We start from the raw sequence: 20131 nt of genomic DNA on the forward strand, positions 1-20131 counted from the left end.
GATCCCATTTTTACGCCTTAAAACTTCGATTGAGGGAACCCGAAGAGATGGCATTGTAATTTACACGGGATTAGCATAATAAATATTTAATAATGGTGTAAGTTTTACGTTTTATTAAGGCGCAAAATAATACGGTTTTATTGTGTTAGGAAAAAATAAATTTGATTATCCGAAGAAAACGTTTTATCTAATAAAACCCCCAGAAATTTCGCTTTGTGGGCTAACAGAAATATTATTGTTATCATTAAAGAAAATTCTATCCATGCAATCAACCCTGTTATGTCTGTCTACCTGAGAAACATACAATTTTATACGTATGTACGATTTTGAAATTTGTTCTGGCAACTTTATTTTTTGTAAACTTTCTAACTTTTAATTCTTCCAATTTTTCATTCCTTGATTGAATTTAAAAAAAATAATTTTCCCCTTTATGAGCTTAATTTTCATGGTTAAAATATATTCTGCCTTTATTAGAAGGTTAGGGACTATTAAACCTCCGTTGTTAAAAATAGAGATTTAAAAAATGTTATAACGATCGGTTATTCTATACTTTGTCTATCTCATTCATATCAAACATATCTTTTAAAATTTAAAAGAAATCTATATTTAAAAAGTAATTTGGTTTTTAAAATTTTAAAAATAACGATTCCTGAAACAGATAGCTATTATTTTAAACTAGAAAACAATCGGTCTAAAAACGTTGAAACTGGACGAAGACAATCAGAATAGGTTAGTCATTAGACAATTAGTTGAAATAGTCAATAAATATGATGTATTGTCAGTCATAGGATTTATATTAACATAATCGGAATGTTTCGTGAGTAATCGATAGTTTCCGGCGTCTCTTAATTATACATTTCATTACCTTTGTACAACTGTTATACGAAATGACATCACTCAAACTAGTCGACCTTTTTGAAATCATCTTCAGTTAATAAATAGTTCGCATCGCTAGTAATCTTGTTACAAAGATTCAAGCGTCTGAAACAGACGATTATCTAACCAAATTACAGGGTGTATCAAAACATTTTGTAACATTAAATTATATAATGTATAAAAATCTTTAACTTATACATCTAAAATAAAACAAATTTCTCTTTTACAATAATTAATCTTTTTTTAAAATTATTAATTTATTAAGTTTTAAATAAAAAATTAAATAATTATCGAGTATAAAGTACAGCTATATAACAATAAAGTAACAAAACTGTAATTATGCGAAAAATCACATTAACATTTTGATTTTTTCTATTCAATCATTTTAAGCTCTATTTATATGTGTATGATAAAATAATTCTTTTTTATAGAAAAACAATAACCAAAATTATGATTTCCTTTTTTTCACGTTTAAAATTTAAAAATTATAAAACTTTGTGATTTAAAATTTATTTAAATTTTCTTTTCAATTAATTAAAATATTGAATTGATTAAGTATAGCAGAGCTTAATATTTTTAAATTTGTTTGATAAAAGCAAAATTTAAAGTAAGTCAAAGAAATTTCTACATTTTATACAAAAAATCTCCATTTTTTGAAATTTTTTTAAAGCAGAACTTGTTTTTAAAAAATAACTTTTAAATTTTTAAGCTGTAAAGCCCAAAAAAAAACATAATTTATAGTTTATTATAATATAAATAATTATTTTAAATAATCTTAAATACGAGTAATATTACATTTCAGGGTGGTCATAAAATTGTTGGTTTTAAGTTTCGTATCGCTACTTTCAGCAAGTGTTAAACTTGGTAGTTTAAACAATAACGCAGGTCTATATTATGAACGACTTTGTAAAATGAAATTACCAAATCAAAAAAATCGGCTTAACTCGTATTCCATTTACAATTCGTCTTACCCCCGATCTCCTTGTTTTTCTCTTTCCTTTCCTAACACAAATAAAATGCGTGCTCAAAACCTACTTCTAGTTTGTCCAGACTTTCTACTGGACTGATCGGGCTGACTTTTTTTTTACTCTGCTCGGAATAGCCCGCAGATATGTCCTCAACACCTGTCTTTTATATCCAGTTACTTATTTAACAATTCGCAACTGCCGGTTGGATTAAGAGAAACAATAGTAAAACCTTGATCAGACCAATATCTCAAATATCACAATCGATTATAAAATAAAGAATAGATCAGTTTAAAATCTATATTTTTTATTCAAAATATAAACATATGAAGTAATGTTAAAGTAAGTATAAGAAGATATTTAATATAAAAAATAAATTACAATTCAAAAGGCGTTAATTAAATATAAATGAGCACATAGTTACGTATTCGGGATGTAGAACATTCAGTTTTTTTTATCAATATCATTTAAAACTTCATCGATAAAGTAATATTGTTTTTCTAAAAGAAAATATTTTGTTAATTAGTCCGGTAATTTATTGAAAATGGCAATGGAAGCATAAAAATGATCCTTTCTCGTAAGCTGATGGTATTGTATTTAGTTACACGAAAACAGAACTGTTCACTAGTTAATTAGAGATAGATGTTATTTTTTTTTAAATAAGTAATTTTTCTTTTTAGCAAAGATTGGACATTGAAAAATAAAAATATAAGGATAAAATATCATTTTTTATTTTTTAAATATCTGTCTAGAAGACTCAAAACAACGATTTGACATCCATTTTCGTATCTCGAAAACTCGTTTTCACTTTTGAGCGAGTCTCAAGAGATGAGATTATATTTTAGACTGGAATAAAATAACGACTTGCTCTCGATTTAAATCGAATGAGTGGTATACAATATTGCATTATAGATTTTTTCCCTTTACCTTTCACAAATTTCAAAAAGTGCAGCTTTTTTAAATACTTATACAATTAAAAGAAGATAGCAGTGAAATTTGAACTTTACGAAGAAATCTTAGGAAGATTTAATTTATCAAACAACTAATTAATTTAATTTGATTTACTCATCGATTTAATTTATTTCAAACAACTCAGTTCTGTAAAATATGTAACAATACAATTCGTTTGAAGTTATTTTAAAATAAGAGGTGTTGTAAACTCCGAATCTCGGCAAGCATGTAGGAAAGGAAACAAACAAAATTCTACAACGTAAAAGAAAGAGACGGTTAGAGAAAAAGCGTCAAAAATACCAAGAAAGGAAAGCAAAAGAAGATAAAGAAGCCAAGCGGGTAAGATTGGTTATTCATAACCTGAGAGCTACCGAAACACCAGAACAGCGTGAAGTTCGATTGGCATTTTTGACGCCAGAGCGAATGTAAAACTTGATAACAATTTCATTTAATTATGACTAAAAAGTAGAAAAAAAATTAAAAACAAAAACAAAATGAAAATAATTATAAAGAAAAGCATCGGGCGCGCTCTCATATACAACTTTTTTTTTAATAATTAGAGCACACCCCCGCTTTTCTTTTTAGTCATACAAAAATAACATTTTTTTAAAAGTAATTTTCTTGAAAACAAAATCACTTTTTACTTTTTGGCACGAATTCTCTTTTCTTTTTTTCTTGTTATTTATTTTTTTGAAGAAAGCTTGTTTTTAAAAATTAAAAAAAAATAAAATAATTTGATGTTAGGATGCATTATCAAAAAATTACGTAAAAATATTGGACGACCAAATATTTTTGATACAATGCATTTTTTTTTTTAATTTAAAAAAATCTATTTTACTTTGAAATTAATATAATTCATTATAATTTCCGGCGTCATATCAGTGATAAAAAATGAATATTTGATCATTTTCATTTATGTTATTAATTCTAGTCGTGAAATAGAATAATAGTATCGTATATTATTCATTTGCGGTATTAAATATGCAAACGGTAGGTGAATAAAGCAACTAAGTACATTTAGTTAAGTTTGTTCAGCTGACTAGTATAAGATAAGCAAGAGGAAAACTGGACCCACGTAGTCTTCTAAGAATATACCCATTATTATATTCATATGACACGTTCTAACTCGCGTAAATTCCAGTTTTATTACTGTACTCTTTGAATAAAAAGTTTCCCAATTTTGTATACCAACTGTGTCCTTTATACTTCTTTATTTGTAGACTTTTTTTTTTTTTAACAGTGTTAACATTTTTGTATATGACGAGTAAAGATATGTTTTCTACAGAAGTGTAAGAGTGTCTATACGAAGTCTATTATTTGTTATTGAAAAGTGTATATTATTTGCATCCTGCTATTTTAAATTCAGTTATTACAAAACAAAAAAAATTGCTTCGGGGTTAATAAAATTTTCCGAAAATTATGTAAAGTTCAAACAAAAAATAATAAATTAGGAGGAAGTTGAATATTTCGATTAAAAGAGTTATTTATGAATTTGAGAAAAAATTTATAAGAAATTTTATATTTTTTTTTAGAGCCAGTACTCGTTTGAGTAAAATTTTCATTAAGTCCAGAAATCGAGCTGAAATATGACCTCTCTGATTTTTGACTTGTAAAAGGCGTTGCTGAATTTTTCGGGCTAATTTTTTTTCTTTTATCTATAAATATTTCATCTCCTATTCCAAACATTTGATTTATCTTCATCAAACATTTTGATGAAGGATTTGGTTGCAGTAAATCATTGATTATAATAATGTTAATAAACGCCAAAGTATATTAAGTAAGAAGAAGCAAAAAACCTCCTTTTATATATATATATATATATATATATATATGTATTGATATGCTGCGTACAATACCTGTCTCAAAAAATGACATAAGTATGCTTTTAACTATTCATGAAATATAAAACCAAACGAAGATAACAAACACGCGCGCGCGCGCGCGCGTGTGTGTGAGAGAGAGAGCGAGCGAGTGAGAGAGAGAGAGAGAGAGAGAGAGAGAGAGAGAGAGAGAGAGAGAGAGAGAGAGAGAGAGAGAGCGAGTGAGGGAGTGGGAGAGAGAAATGCACATATATAGCAATTTTTTATTCAAAATTTTAATACGTTTGAACTTACATTTAAACAATTGTAGATAAATTTTTTTAAAAATCCGTGAAGGGAATTTTTATGTTATTTCCCCTCGATTATATACTATAAAATATAAAAAACATAAAATGGTGATACGCTTGACTAGAGTGGGACCTTTTCCTTTAATCTTACACCGTACAATACTCGTTCAGCAGCAACTACTTATACCACGTTCTTTTCAAAATTAACTGTTTGCAAACGTCAATTTTCGTATTACTCCAGTATATTTTCTAAAAAAGTCCCGAACCATTTTAACGTTCAAATAACAAAAAGTAATCTAATCAAAGAAATAGATGAATGGGTGAAACACAATATATATTTTAAATTACCAAATTGAAATACAAAAATAATCCATACTAATAACAATAAATTTAACATATTATAATGAATAGCATACAACAAAATTAATTAATATACTATTTAACATTAAAAGTAAATATATACTATTTAACATATATAAAACTCTGAATGTTCAAGTGAATGCTAAGGCAGTATAAATTCATAATAGCATTCAGTTGTCTTATCATACGTTATCTTATAATGAATTTTTTTTCTTTTATTTCTCAATTACGGAATTATTTTTATTTTTTGATTTTAGATCATGAATTTATTGCATTTTATTTTATTTGATTTCTATGTAAATTTAAATAATTTTTACATTCCGGTTGTATTTATTTTTTCTTTTAAGTCCGTTTTATTTAACATAATTTTTTTATGTTTTTTTTTTTTTTATATTTGTCATGTTACACAATTCACGTATTTTTGTTTAGATAAATATTGTATTTTTAATTAGTTCTTTTATTAATCATCCTGTTACAATGATATGAATTCGCGGCTAGCGCTCAAGGTTTATTTTGCTAGCTGCATCAAGAATAAATTTGTTGAATAAAATTAAATACGTAATTTTCAATTTACAATAAATAAATAAATTGACAGCATTCTTTAGAAATGCTTCTTACATTTAATTTTTTCTTGAAGGTTTAACGGGTGTAAAAAATCCTCACCGCGACTTTATTGCAAAATCTGAGAATATTTCCTTATTTCTGTGACAGTTATATTATTATTATTTTTATAACACAGTTATCACCTTTAATAATGCTATAAATCGCTCCTAGAAGACAATTATTCTGAAGAATAACGGGCTTATTGCGAGCTACACGATTTGCATGAATAGGTCACAGGGAACTACTTAATAATCTACACAGTATTAAGTAAAAAAAAATAATCGAGAACTAGCTGAATCTAACTACAAAAATCAATTGTCTTGTAGACAAATTTCATAGTCCAATTTTCGAGAGGTAAGATCTATACCAAAAAAGCAAATTTAAAAAATACAAAGACAACAACATAACTATAACAAAGTTGGCTACGGAGTTGCTAAATTTTTTGGTACTGAGAAACTGAAGCTAATTTCGATAACTAGTTTTCGAATGATTTCAAGGGTTTCCCTCACAACTCTTTACATTTAAAATCTTATTTAAAATAAAAAATTTATTTAAAAAAAATTTCTATATTTTGTTTTAAAATAAAATGATGAGTTATATTATAAAACCAAATACCTAAAAAATATCTAATTTCTAGATCTATTCTACAACGAGTTGCGAAAATTGGGGTCAAATATATATTGCACTCACTTTTTCCACATTTTTGCGTTTAATTTAAAGTAACACATTAAAGGGGTGAAATATTTTCATTATCATTTTAAAATTTTTAGCTTTGAACGATACAATTGAAACATTTAGACTCGCTGAATGATAATTACTAGAAGAATGAATTTTTTTTCGCAAAATCTGTATGTTTAGTATGATACTGATTATTCATTTTTCTGTAGTTTTTATACTGATATGGTAAATGAGATGTAGTTTTTTTCAAATGAAAGTCTAATAAATTTTATCTAATAAAAGATAATTCGATAAAATTAATATTTCCATAGTTATTAATGATTAAAATTATTTGAATAGCCGCTATTTTAGAATTTTCAAAGTAATCTTTTTAAATTTAATTATTTTATTGATGTTGTCGGGAAAATGTGCACTAAATCTCATTGAAATATGCTAATCCGTTCTTAAGGTAGACTTATTTACTGAAAAAAAAAAAAAAAAAAAAAAAAAAAAAAAATGGCAGACTGAGGGAAAGTGAAGTGACATAGGCTTCAAATAATTTTTTTTCTGCTTATTTTGATATCCTGAATATTTCTCTTAAGTTTGACTTACATATCCCGGGAAACTGTGTGTATACTTTGTTTCTAGGTAGTGCAAAGAGTTAGCATATTCCTTCCTATACGGAAACGGACAGTTCCTGACCGAAAAAGTTGAATTTCAAAGTCATGCCGCATTGGTACTGTCTCCCGGTAACTATTTCTTTTTCTAGTTTGTTTATCGGTATTAATTCTGGCTGGGTGATTAAAAGATATAATTATGTAAAAGTACATTTACCTGAAGAAAAGAAGGTGCTTACCTGCAGGCCCAATTCTACAATTTTGCATAAAGTATTTGAAGTCTTCCGGAAATTCTGTAGAATTGATCGAGTGACACTGTTTGAATATTTTTTAATAATATGTTGTAATGTGCGTATGTGGGCAAACATTTCTCGCAAACCGTAATAAATCACAATCACGGTTGTGTTAATCGATTACATAATAATTTACTGTATCTGTGGTTCCGATTTGCTGATAGTATTTCCTGTTATTGTTTAACTTTTTTTTGATAGACTGGAAATGTACTTCTATACACCTATAAGTAAATAGTTTTTATTGTAACATTTCCGTATTAAAAATAAAATCGCGTATATAAAAAAACCAATAAAACAGATTCCAAACAACGTGTGATAAACTGTAACGTCATGTCATTGTAAATATAAATAATAAAAGTAAGTGTAAATTTAATTTACAAGTAAATAAATAAACGTACGATAATTGATTAATTGGATCTTAATTAATACTAAATAGATTTGTTAACTAATTTATAATTTATCAAACAACATTTGGTTTAAAAAGTTTATTTTTACTTCCTTGTTTGTAATCGCGAAAAATTTCGGTTTTCAGATTTCAATAGAAATATCCATTTTGACCATCCCTGAATCCAGTTTGACTAGTTTCGGCGTGACGTCTGTACGTACGTGTGTATCTCGCATAACTCAAAAAGATTAGCCGTAGTATGTTGAAATTTTGGATTAAGGACTGTTGTAACATCTAGTTATGCACCTCCCTTTTGATTGCAATCGACTGGACCAAAAGTGTCCAAAAAAGCCCAAAATCCAAAAGGTTTGGATTTTGGACATTTTCTTAACTGCAGTAATAAGCCCTCATTGAGAGATTTTCAACGATATATCATAGGTGGTACTTATTTTCATTGGTTCCAGAGTTATAGCCAAATAAAATTTTAATTCATGAAATATTTGGACTTACAAGGGGAAGGCACATCAGACTTCATCTCCTTTTTTTAAATTAAAATATATTGATTTATTAATAATTATTAACCTATGTTCGTAAAAAAAGTTTTACGATAGATAATAATTCAATAACAACAAAAGAAAATATATAAGAGGTTATTAATAAAATAAAATTCTATGTACTTTTCATTTTAAAAAAATGTGTATATGTAATTAAATAGGCGCACAAGGAAGTCATGAAGTGTGCACATCAGATTTTTATATTAATCAACACTAATCTCTTTAGAAGCAGGATAAGTAATTTAATTTATCACATTATCTGTTTTATTTTGTTCGCAGAACTTATTCATTTTGAGTGAATATTAATCTCTCCTTTGCCGAGTTCATTTTCTTTTTGTTCTATTCTTCTGGAATCCTTCACGTGTTTTGAGTTTTTATCTGAACGTGCTTCTGACTGTGACTTCCTGTGTTTCTGTCTTTTTACTTCTTTTAGATTTACTTTGACCTGTTTGAATACCACCTGGTAGTTGTATTTCTGTTGTTTCTTGGTCAAATATTTCCATGTATAATGTGTTTTAGTCCATTCTCATAAATTATTGTTAGAAGACAAATCTTTTTTCCCTAATCTTATCTGACTTCCGATAAAGTTCATAATTTTTTTTAGTTTCAAATTACCTTTTGCTTTTTTGGTCTGAGTATTTTTCTCAGTAAATTTCCTTTTTTCAATTTTGTTTATTTTCTTTGTATAAGGTTGTACGTTTTAATGATATTTCACTATTCACAATGCGAAAATTAAAATTATTTATTTCCAAAATAATTGAAAAAAATAATAAAGTTCTTGATAAAAATAATTTTATACATAAAAATCAGTACGGCTTTCAATCTGGAAAGTCAACAAAAGATGCGGTTTTACATGTAACTAGAATAATCATCAACAATTTTAATAAAAATAATAAGAAAAGTAGTAATATTTCTCGATTTAGCTAAGGCATTTGACACAATTTTTCACAAAATTTTAATACATAGACTGAATAACTGCAGTACACGAAGCCAGTAAAAGAACTATTTGAAAACTATCTTAAGGGTAGAACTCAAATTCTGAGTTTAAATTTCAGTGATAACAGAAAATCCAAAAACGTCGGACTACTACAAGGTACTGTTCTCTCCAGTAATTTTTCTAATATATATAAACGATCTTTTAAAATAGAACCTTCCCAACGGTACCATATTATCTTTCGCTGATAACACAGCTTTGGGTTTCTCGGGTTTTTGGGTTTTCGACGTGGGATGAAGTATACATGAGTGCCACCTGTGGATTACTTATGGTAAAATGTTGGTTTGAAAGCAACCTAAATAAGACAAAATATATATCGTTATAGCCTACTGAAACCGGCAAATCCCATCGTGAATTTCGACTAAAACTACATACATGTTCAGTAAATAATAGCGAATCGATAAACAGTAACTGTCGTTGTTAGTCGATAGACGAACTCAAGTCAATAAAATACCTTGGAATAATATCGAACTTTCATATGAAATAGAATGTCCACGTACAGTAACATCAAGACTTAAATACCTTATACGTACTTTTTACAAAATAAACAAAAATTAATGATCTTGGAATAATAAGAATTATGTATTTTGCATATGCTCATTCATTTTTCAATATGTAATCGAGATACGGAAAGGAATATATGATAGCCAACTTAATAAAATATTTATTCTCCAGAAATATTTAATTAGAACACACCTCGGTAGACCAAGGTTATATTCCGTCACACGATTATTTGAAGAATTTAAGTACCTACTTTAAGGGAAATATATGTCAACAAAATAATACTGTACATAAATGATTTTGAATGTAAAAATACACCGTACAGTATTTTACTTCATCAGCGAAAGATAATATGGTACCGTTGGGAAGGTTCAATTTTAAAAGATCGTTGATATATATTAGAAAAATTACTGGAGAGAACAGTACCTTGTAGTAGTCCGACGTTTTTGGATTTTCTGTTATCACTGATATTATTTAAACTCAGAATTTGAGTTCTAACCTTAAGGTAGTTTTCAAATAGTTCTTTTACTGGCTTCGTATACTGCAGTTATTCAGTCTATGTATTAAAATACTGTAACTTTAGAAGTAATAAATACTTTAAAACCACCAAGTTGGTCTAGTGGTGAACGCGTCTTCGCAAATCAGCTAATTTCGAAGTTGAGAGTTCCAACGTTCAAATCCTAGTAAAGGCAGTTACTTTTATACCGATTTGAACACTAAATCGTGGATACCGGTGTTCTTTGGTGGTTGTTTCAATTATCTCAGAAACGGTCAACCTGAGACTGTACAAGACTACACTTCACTTGTACCCATACATATGATCCTCATTATTCATCCTCTGAAGTAATACCTGACTGTGATTCCCGGAGGCAAAACAGGAAAATAAATTAACAACGTTTATAGTGAAACGTTGAGAAAGCTTAAAAACCATTACAAATAAACCGCGAGGAATGCTAACAAAGAGATCCTTTTTTGTACGGCAATGGTCGTCGTCACACCACCGCCAGCATTAAAAATGTACTTAACCAGTTTTAAGTGCTAGATTTTTTACCATCCCCTAACAGCCTTAATTTGACACTGTCTGAATTTCATCTGTTTACACAATTGAAAAATTGTCTGCTCGACAACTTCAAAAGCAATGAATGACCTTATGGATAGAGTCAACAAATGGATGGGTGGCGTCGTTCTTTGAAGAAGGAGTAGACAAACTGGTGTCACATTACAAATGTTCGTATTTGGGAGGGACTATGTCGAGAAGTAATTTAAGTATTATTGTAACTTATATATATATATATATATATATATATATAATGTGTATATATATATATATATATATGTGTGTATACAGAAAATTCTTTTAAATTTAATTTATTTTTATTTCTCGATCGGAGGTTAATTTATAAATAGCCTTCCTATGAATATTTTGTTGGGGTATTTATTTTAATTTATATTTTTGAAACTGGGGAGCATAACACTCAAGAAGATTTTTTCTAATAACTCTTTTATTTTTATATTATTAAATTATTATGAATATTTGAATGTTTTTTTATCTCAAAATAGATATATTTTGGTGTAACTGTAACACGAGAACCGTTGAATGGTAAAAGGATGCAATTTGGTGAAAGGTTTTCCGGGATATTTTTAAGAAAGCTATTAGTATTCGTGTAAAAAAAAAATTGCAAAAATTCCCTTACCACTCTCATTTCTTTACAAATAAAAAAATCTATATGTTCGAGGTTTTAAAGTTGTGTGAAATTTTCTAATAAAAACATATACAGAGTGTATCACGAAGTTCTCCCGGGACTTTTAACCTATTCTACTTGTGTAAATAATGGAAAAAGTTCATATAATTATATGTCCTAAAATGCTTCGTTTGTGAGTTACGGCTAGTGAAAGATTTCGCTCGGATTTCTGCTGCCGCGGTGAAATGAAGTAGTGAAATTTTTAGGACGTTAATTAAGTGTTAGAATTAGTGATTTCTTATGGTCGTTAATCTAAAAAACGAATAAAATAGGTCCCAGAACAGTATCTCTAGCAGTTTTTAAGAAATCTGGGGTGCAAACCAATAAATTGGGGTAAAAAGCCCTGTTTTTTATGTTTGTCGTATAATAACTTTGTTAAATGGGTGATAAACAAATAAAACTTTTATAGAGATTTTAATTATGAATGAAACGGTTTAAGATAGTTGAATAAAACAAAGAAAAGTTAAAAAAGTTTGAATTTTATTTAGAAACAGTACGTTACTACATTTGTCAGAAAATTATTTATTTAATGTAAACAAAAACCAAATTATTTTTTGGTGATGTAAAAAGTTTTTAAAAACAAAATTTACTATTAAAAGATTAAAAAAAATTGGAAATTACGCACCAATTATAAAATAAAAATAATTAAATAAGACTAAATTTAATATTTTTGTGAAATATTAATAATAGAAGTACAAAAATTATTTGAAAAAATATTTCATATCCCTTTTCTCTCCTTCCCCGTAAAACCTAAAAGCGATCATTACATCTTCGGGATTTTTCATTTTTTTTTACGTGTTTAAGTATACATATGTCAAGATTGGTTTTCTAATGAAATATATCTAAAGAATTGTATAGAAACTCAATCCCCTTTATCTGGTTAAGAGGGGGTAATTGTTTTTCAATTTTTTTCTCAGTAGTTACCGTTTTATAAAATATAAGCATTGTTTTATCCTTCACTTCTTCCCAAATTATCATATTCATTACTGTTAAACGTAATATTACATTTTGAAAACGATGAATTAAGTATTTTGGTTAGAAATAGTGGGAGAATGTTTCATAACTACGTCACCAACTTTTTAACAATTTTAAAAAGAAGGTTCTCAATTCAACCCGTATATTTCTTCTGTTTTGTTTGTCCGGGCATAATTTTTCACCAAATGTATCAATTTGATGAACTTTTTTTAAACAATAGAGGATAATCCCACGGTGATCCGTTAATATAACCGAATGGTTCTGGCGTATTTAAAAAAACGTATAGGGCGAAAAAATCCGATCTAGGTAGTAGAATCTGTTTATTGTGTTTTTGTTAAGCTTCTGCGTTTAATACGTGCCTTAGATTACTCGATATTTGACTCATTTTCTCCAAACGATTATTTCTTTCACTGGTTTTTTCGATTCCCAATTTTTCATTTTGATTCTCTCTTATAACAGTCAATCGATGCGAACGTTTTTCTGGCGTTTCATCATTGCAAGTAGATTTAAATCGACGAAAAACGGTGCGATCTTTGTTCTTATGTCTTTTTGAAAAAAAAATTAAGAAAATATTGTACTAAAAAGAAAAAAACTTTTCCTTTGAAACCTATTTTTTTGAAGTTGACGTCATATTTAGAATTACCCTAATGTCTTTATTCAAATAAATTTCGTAATCGGTACACTCAAAATTCATTTAAGATCTGGCGCCGACTTCAGAAAATATGTTTCAGAGATCGTATTGAGGGTGTAGTGGAAAATTATTTTTTCTTTTTCAGTGCAATTTCTGTTTAATTAATTTTTTTGTAGTCTGTTCAATCTTTTTTTAAAAATATTAATATTTTACTGAATTAAAAATATACTATAGTTAAATACGATTCTAAAAATGTAGTTTGAATTCAACAAAATGGGTTTTGTGGTTTATGCGAAAATTATAATAAATATATTTATTTACAAAGGATTTTGGAGGATTTATATCGATATACATATATATAACTTTCATATGCATCAAAAGTTATCTACCGATATATATATATATATATATATATGTATAAATGTATGTAACTTTCATATGCATCAAAAGTTATATCTACCATTATAGCCCGTATGTTTGATTATTCTGTACGATGTACGCTGTCGACATATGTCACCCATCTAGAGCTAGCTTTACAACAAACATCTGTGTATCATGTCTTTGTGGCTACTCTGTTTGGTTTGAGAAGTTCGCTTAATTAACTTGTTCCATTAACTTTCCTAGAATTTAGCTTATAATATCCCTTGTGTTTGTATCTATCTATCTATTTATCTCTTGTCAGCCCTTTTGTTTATTTGTGTTTCCATTTCATGCGTCTGTATTCCTTTTTCTAGTTTTCCCATTCTCATTAGTCTGACGACAGAAACATTTCATTTGGTATATTATATTTATGTATGTATTTATTTTAAATAACAGAGAGTAGTAATTATAATAAAATGTTCTTTTGTAGTCTAAAGATGATATTAATATTTAAATATGAAAAGTTTCTGTTTTGGAAAATATGATTTTTATTCAAAATACTTTATTAATTTTTGTACTTAAAATTTATATCGATTAATAGTAGAAGAGGATGGAAAAAATTGTTATTTTTGAAAAAACACCACTTTCATACAGAATGATTGACCGAAAATGTAAAAAACTTTCAGGACATGTTCTACTGGCGAAAGTGAAGAAGAAAATTCACATAAACATAGTTTCGAATACGCTTCCTAGTGTCGGCTAGTGAAAAATTTCTGCGCCTTCGGTAAAATTAAGCAAGACTGTAATTCTCGGGACCTGAAAAAGTGAAAAAAGTAGTTTCTAAAATCGTATTTCTAGTAGTTTTTGAGAAATATGGGGTAAAATAAAAAATATTGGGTTCGAAAAACACACTATTTTATGTTTGGTGTAAAATAACTTTATTACATGAGTAATAAATACATAAAAATTTTAATAAATATTTATAAATAATTTGATTCTGAGTGAAATGGTATAAAAAAAGTCTACAGAGATTAAATAAAAATAAGAATTTCAAGGTTTATAAAAAATAAAACATATAATGTGGCGGATTTTAACCAGGTATTAACGAAACAAAATGTTCATTTACGAATTAATAATAAAAATGAAAAAAAAATAAGTCGGCTAAGAATTCCAACTGAAAGCTTTGACCTTGACCAACTACTTCTTAGGAGGAAGGTTAGGTGAAACATTAAATAATATATGTATGCAAAAAAATAAATATGTAAAACAAATCTTTTTACACTTTCAGTAAAATTTTATTCAAACCATGGTGACCGTACACCCCCCCCCCCTATTAATCAGTTTTAACCAAAATAAAATTACATCAATGATCTGTATTCAGATTAGAAATCATCGCAGAAAATTTCATAAAAATTGTCAAAAAAAAAACATAATGAAGGAAAAAAAAGCAAAATATCCCTCATCCCGGAATTAAATTAAATACTGCGATCGTCCAGAAATGTTTCCGCATTTGTGCACCAGCTGGTCTCAGTTTTTGTTCTGCTAGTGCTGTACGAGATTCAGTAGCTGTACTGTGATACAGAGTGATTTTGCGAGGGTTTATAATGAATAAAAAAAATTAAAATACCGCCGACTGTGAGGTACCATCGGCCATACGTGTTTTGAATGCACAGGGTGTTCGTCTTGTGGAAATTCTTCGTCAAATTACTGTCGTATATGGTGACAGTATAACAAATGAAGGAAACTTAAGAAAATAGTGTCGTTTATTTACGGCGGGAGAACGTCTGTTCGTGACCGAGAACCGACGTTTCACTTCAGAGTGATACATTTTCTGTATGTTTACGGTCTCTGTTACATGAAATTGTGACTTTCATCAAAATTCCCGTAAAGTTTGTGTCCGTTGAGTCCCAAATATGTTGACAGACAATCACAAAAAAAAAACTCTTGACTTCTGTTGTTATTACTTGAGCGGTACCACAGAGATGGCGATGAAATGCTGGATTACATAGTGAATGGTGATGAAACGTGGGTTTCATGCGTGGGAAGAGTACGGCGATTATAAGGACACATTTTTATTATATATGCGCTGATTTGTACGGCGACAGATCGGCTGTATAATATTTTTATTTTCCTTTCTGTAAGCCAAAAAAAAACGTGTATGTTTTTCCCCCCTCTTGATTTCTTTTCATTATCTTTTGTATACGTGTATTATCGCACCGAATAGCGCCCTGTAATGAATGCGCTGCCTTCTTAAGTCCTCTAAACATATCTCAAAGTTAAAAATCCGTCTTTATAAAAAAAACCTGTTTTTGTTTACGTATTCTAGTGTAGGAAGGGTGTAATGTGCAGTAGGCTATGTATCTGAATACCTTATTTGTACTGTGTAATTTTCGTCTACACTCTAATTTGATCGTTGTTATTTTTGACGATTTTAATGATTTTTACAACCAAAAGATCTTTTATTTTGATCAGTTCGTGATCAAAATTTACATTATATAGATCACGTGAAGAATGAGAAAACATGCTATTCCACGAGTAAAAAAAAGAACTACGCCTATATTTGCCTGGATAGAGTAAAAAAATCGTGGTAAAACTATAATTACAACGGAATTAGAAAATACGTAATTACAAGTAAATAATATATTTTATTAAAGCCTACATTAATTATTCAAATTACTCATATGAAGACATGGAATTATATTAAGGTTATTCTATAAAGATAAAAAATGACTAAAAAATAAATCAATATTCAGAAGGCATTAATGAAAATTATTTGAGAACACATTATTACAGATTATTTGTGTACAGATTGAGATTGAGATGCAGAAAGTCAGGTACTTTTTGCAATTTTTTTTACTAGAATTATTTAACAAATCGACAGAGTAATATTGGTTTTGTAAAATAGAATCTTTCAATCGTATTTTAAATTAGTCGAAAGATTTTTAAACTGTTCCGTCATTTATTAAAAATGTAACGAATGTATAACAGGGCCTTTCTCGTAAGACGAAGTATTGTGTTGAGTACACGAAAACACAATACTTATATATCTAATTCTGTAGTCTGGTTTGATAAAGGATATTGATATTATTTTAGTAAAAATTATACAAATTCATTATTATAAACGCAAGGTAAAGTTAACATTTTTATTTTCTAAATATCGGTTTACATAATCCATACTTATAAGCGGCAAGTAGTTGGATCCGATTGTATTTTAAAAAATCGTTCTGATTTTTGAAGGTCAAAAGTTTTTTTGCACGATCAAAAGCTTTTTCAAAGTCAAAAAGTGCAATGTGTGATTCCATACCAAACTCGCTTCTCTTTTCAATCGCTTGATTAAGTATAGGTACATTATCGATGCGAGATCTACCTCTACGAAAACCATTTTGTTCCTCTTTCAATAAAGCCTCTGAAATCCGCTGAAGACGCACATTTTAGATCATAGCGTGCACTTTATAAATAGAGTTCAATCACCCCCTCTGTATTTTCGCATTTTATTCTGTCGTCTTTCTTAAAAATATTTATATCCTCTACAACTTTCCAGGACTCAGGTGACCTGCAGGACTTCCAGCACATATTGTAAATATGCAACAATCTAAAATGAAGTATTGGTCCACCGTACTTCAACAACTCAACATTTATATAGTCTATATCGGCTGTTTTTCTATTTTGGGTCTGTTTCAAACCCGTGGCTGTTACTGGATCTGCTATCGGGTGCCGCCTCTGGCGATGGGAATTATACTTAAGCATAAGAAATATTTAATTATAATGAGAAGCTTGGCGTTTTGTTAAGACGCTACAGAAAAAAACAGTACGGTTTGATTTTGATACTGACCAAATCAATTTGATCGTTCCAAGAGAATTCTTCTCCTAATACAAAACTTTTATGGATAAAACAAAACTTTTGTTTTATACGTGAGAAAAATTCGATCGTTATCACGAATGGGAATTTTATCCACGCTATCAGCAATGTTACACGAAAAGGTTTTATCAGTATTTAAAATTAGTTTAACTCGTATTGATCAACATTTTACACGGTCTACCTTAAAAAGAAGTTGATGGATGTATAATTCGTTTAAAATTTTCAAAGATAAAATAAATAATTTTAAGATGAGGGTGAAAAAGGAGGATAAAATGTACAGGATACACCCTGGTAAAATGCACACTGGCGTAAGTAGATTAAAGTAGTTAAAATAATTTATTTTTTAAATTATCATGATTAACCATTATCAGTTTAATTACCATTAAACTCTTTAAGGAATAAAAGACCAAACTTATTTTTCTTATACGTTATTATGAAACAGGTTATTAGTAACTCAACATCAAACTTATCGGCAGAGATATAAAATTAGATGTTAAAAATTAACTTGATGCTTGTTGTTATATTGCTTGCTTTTTTCAAATTTTTTTAATTTATTGTTAACAGATTTTTGTGTAAACCAATTACATTAAATCCGCTGTTCCTGACGATTCTAGATTTCATTGGTAGCCGCTAGTGTTTTAGAAGTCTTCAATACAAGGTATATATTATATTTATTTACTTATCTTTATAATTTTATTATTTGTTTTCCTTAACGTTTTCATATAGATGCTTCAGCAGCTGTAAGCGAAAGTACGGTGATCGGTCGGAATTTTAGGTACAGCGGGTTTTGAAAATCTCAAAGTTTCACGACCCTCTGAAACCGAAAAACGTAAAACACATGGAAAATTCCAGGACATATACATGCGATTCATGAAGAATGTAACAGACTTTCTGGACATATTCTACTGTGAAAATAGAGAAGAAAGTTCACGTAAGCAGAGGTTCGGGAACGCTTCGTCAGCGAGTGTCGAATAACGCCTAATTTCTACTCCTTCGGTAAAATTAAGCCGGACTGCAATTCCTGGGATCCAGATTAAGGGGTAAATTTAGTGGTTTTGTATGAAATTAATTTTTCGCCTGAAAAATTGAAAAAAATACGTAGGTCCCACAATTATACCGTCCCTGAAATTTCACTTACTTAAATGTTTATTGCTGTTCAGATGCAGTTCAAAAAAGCTTAATTCTTGGAATCAGCTGTCAGCAATGCCGACTTGTGAAATAAATTATTTCAAACAAATTTAGATAAAACTAATTTCTAAAATTAGCTTTAATGATGGCTAATAAATTGTTCAATTGATAAGTTGTATTATTTGATTTTTCTATTTTTTATTTTTTAAAAAATTTTGTTTCGTTTAATACCAAGTTAAAATCTCCCACATTGTGATATGTTTTGTTTTTAATAAACTTCAAAATTCTTTCGTTTGGTTTTAGTTTCTATTAGTTCTATGTATAACATTTTACTTAGAATAAAATTTTCTTCAGTTTAGTTTAAAACGTGTATGTGTGTGTTTTTCGACCTTTTGTTTTTTACTGCAGATTTCTGGAAAATATACAGTTCTGTTAGATACAGAACTGTGAAACTGTTATACAGTTTTTTTGTTTTTTTTTTTAATTTAATTTTTCAGGTTAGATATCATTTAAAACCACTTAATTTAACCTTTAATTTGCGTCCCAAGAATTACAGTTTGGCTTAATTTTACTGAAGGCGCAAAAATAAAAGCGAAATCTTTCGCCAGCTGACACTCGTTAACGAAACATTTCCGAACCTATGTTTATTATGAACTTTCTTATTTATTTCCACCAGTAGAACATGTCCTGAAAATTTGTTACATTCTTCATAAATCATTCTATATATGAACGTATGAATTTTGGTATTTATTTAATAGAATTTTTACAGAGTCTATAGTTTATACTAACTTTAGCGCTTTAATTATGGTGGGAGGGGGGGTCGTTGTAGATGTAGTAGACTTGCTGCCTGGACGCACATATCTATTACCTAGACGACTATCGGTTACACTGACGACTAAAATGCAATTAATTATTAGTCTTAATTAGGTACCGAAACCACTGTTCGTAATAATTTTCAAGTAAAAAAAAAATATCCAGTTTTCCCATAGTGAAAATATAAAATGATTAAAATTATTATTTTACGAGAAAAGAGGTGGGTTGAGGTAATCGACAGGCATTTATAAGTATCTCCACAACTGAACATTAAAAATTGAAATTTGTATCAAATATTTCCATAAGTTGAACATTGATGCCGATAAATTTTGAATTTAATCAGGTAAGTAGTTGGAGTATTTATCAACATTATAAAATTCAGTTTTTTTTTTTGTGGTGGCATTGTAGGAAATTGAAATTTTACAATTCTTAAATTTTAACTGGATCGGATTTATTGGTAGAGGTTGTAATTAGCTTAATTATTTTATTTATTTATTTATTTTTTTAATATATTTCTTAAATCGCTTACGGAAAAGTAACAAAACTTATGAATCGTCTACATAAGTTGCAATGTTTATTCAATTTTGGCCCTGATCTGACCACAGGATATAGCCGTATCCAAAAAAATTTGTTTCTTTTTAGAATTTTTTAAATATTTTTAAACCGGCTTGACCATTAAGCACCAAATTAGGCCAATCTTTTTATGTGCGTGAAGTATTAATTGCATTATTTTATGCCTGTTTTCACTTAGTAATAATAG

General features: G+C 28.6%; 1 protein-coding gene and 1 long non-coding RNA gene across 2 annotated transcripts in view; one reads left to right on the plus strand and one right to left on the minus strand.

The window, feature by feature from the left end:
• The window catches only part of LOC142323991 (uncharacterized), a 119161-nt gene extending 111654 nt beyond the window's left edge, over positions 1 to 7507 (minus strand). The window contains exon 1 of the mRNA XM_075364466.1: positions 7376 to 7507. The gene's annotated coding sequence lies outside the window, so the exon portion shown is untranslated. The remainder of the gene's footprint in view (positions 1 to 7375) is intronic.
• The window catches only part of LOC142323992 (uncharacterized), a 109551-nt gene extending 91463 nt beyond the window's left edge, over positions 1 to 18088 (plus strand). Inside the window, exon 3 of the long non-coding RNA XR_012756193.1 lies at positions 17995 to 18088. This is a non-coding gene — a long non-coding RNA (uncharacterized LOC142323992). The remainder of the gene's footprint in view (positions 1 to 17994) is intronic.
• Positions 18089 to 20131: the final 2043 nt, after the last annotated feature.

This window comes from Lycorma delicatula, chromosome 4, assembly GCF_047948215.1.
Source record: "Lycorma delicatula isolate Av1 chromosome 4, ASM4794821v1, whole genome shotgun sequence".
Classification (NCBI taxonomy): domain Eukaryota; kingdom Metazoa; phylum Arthropoda; class Insecta; order Hemiptera; family Fulgoridae; genus Lycorma; species Lycorma delicatula.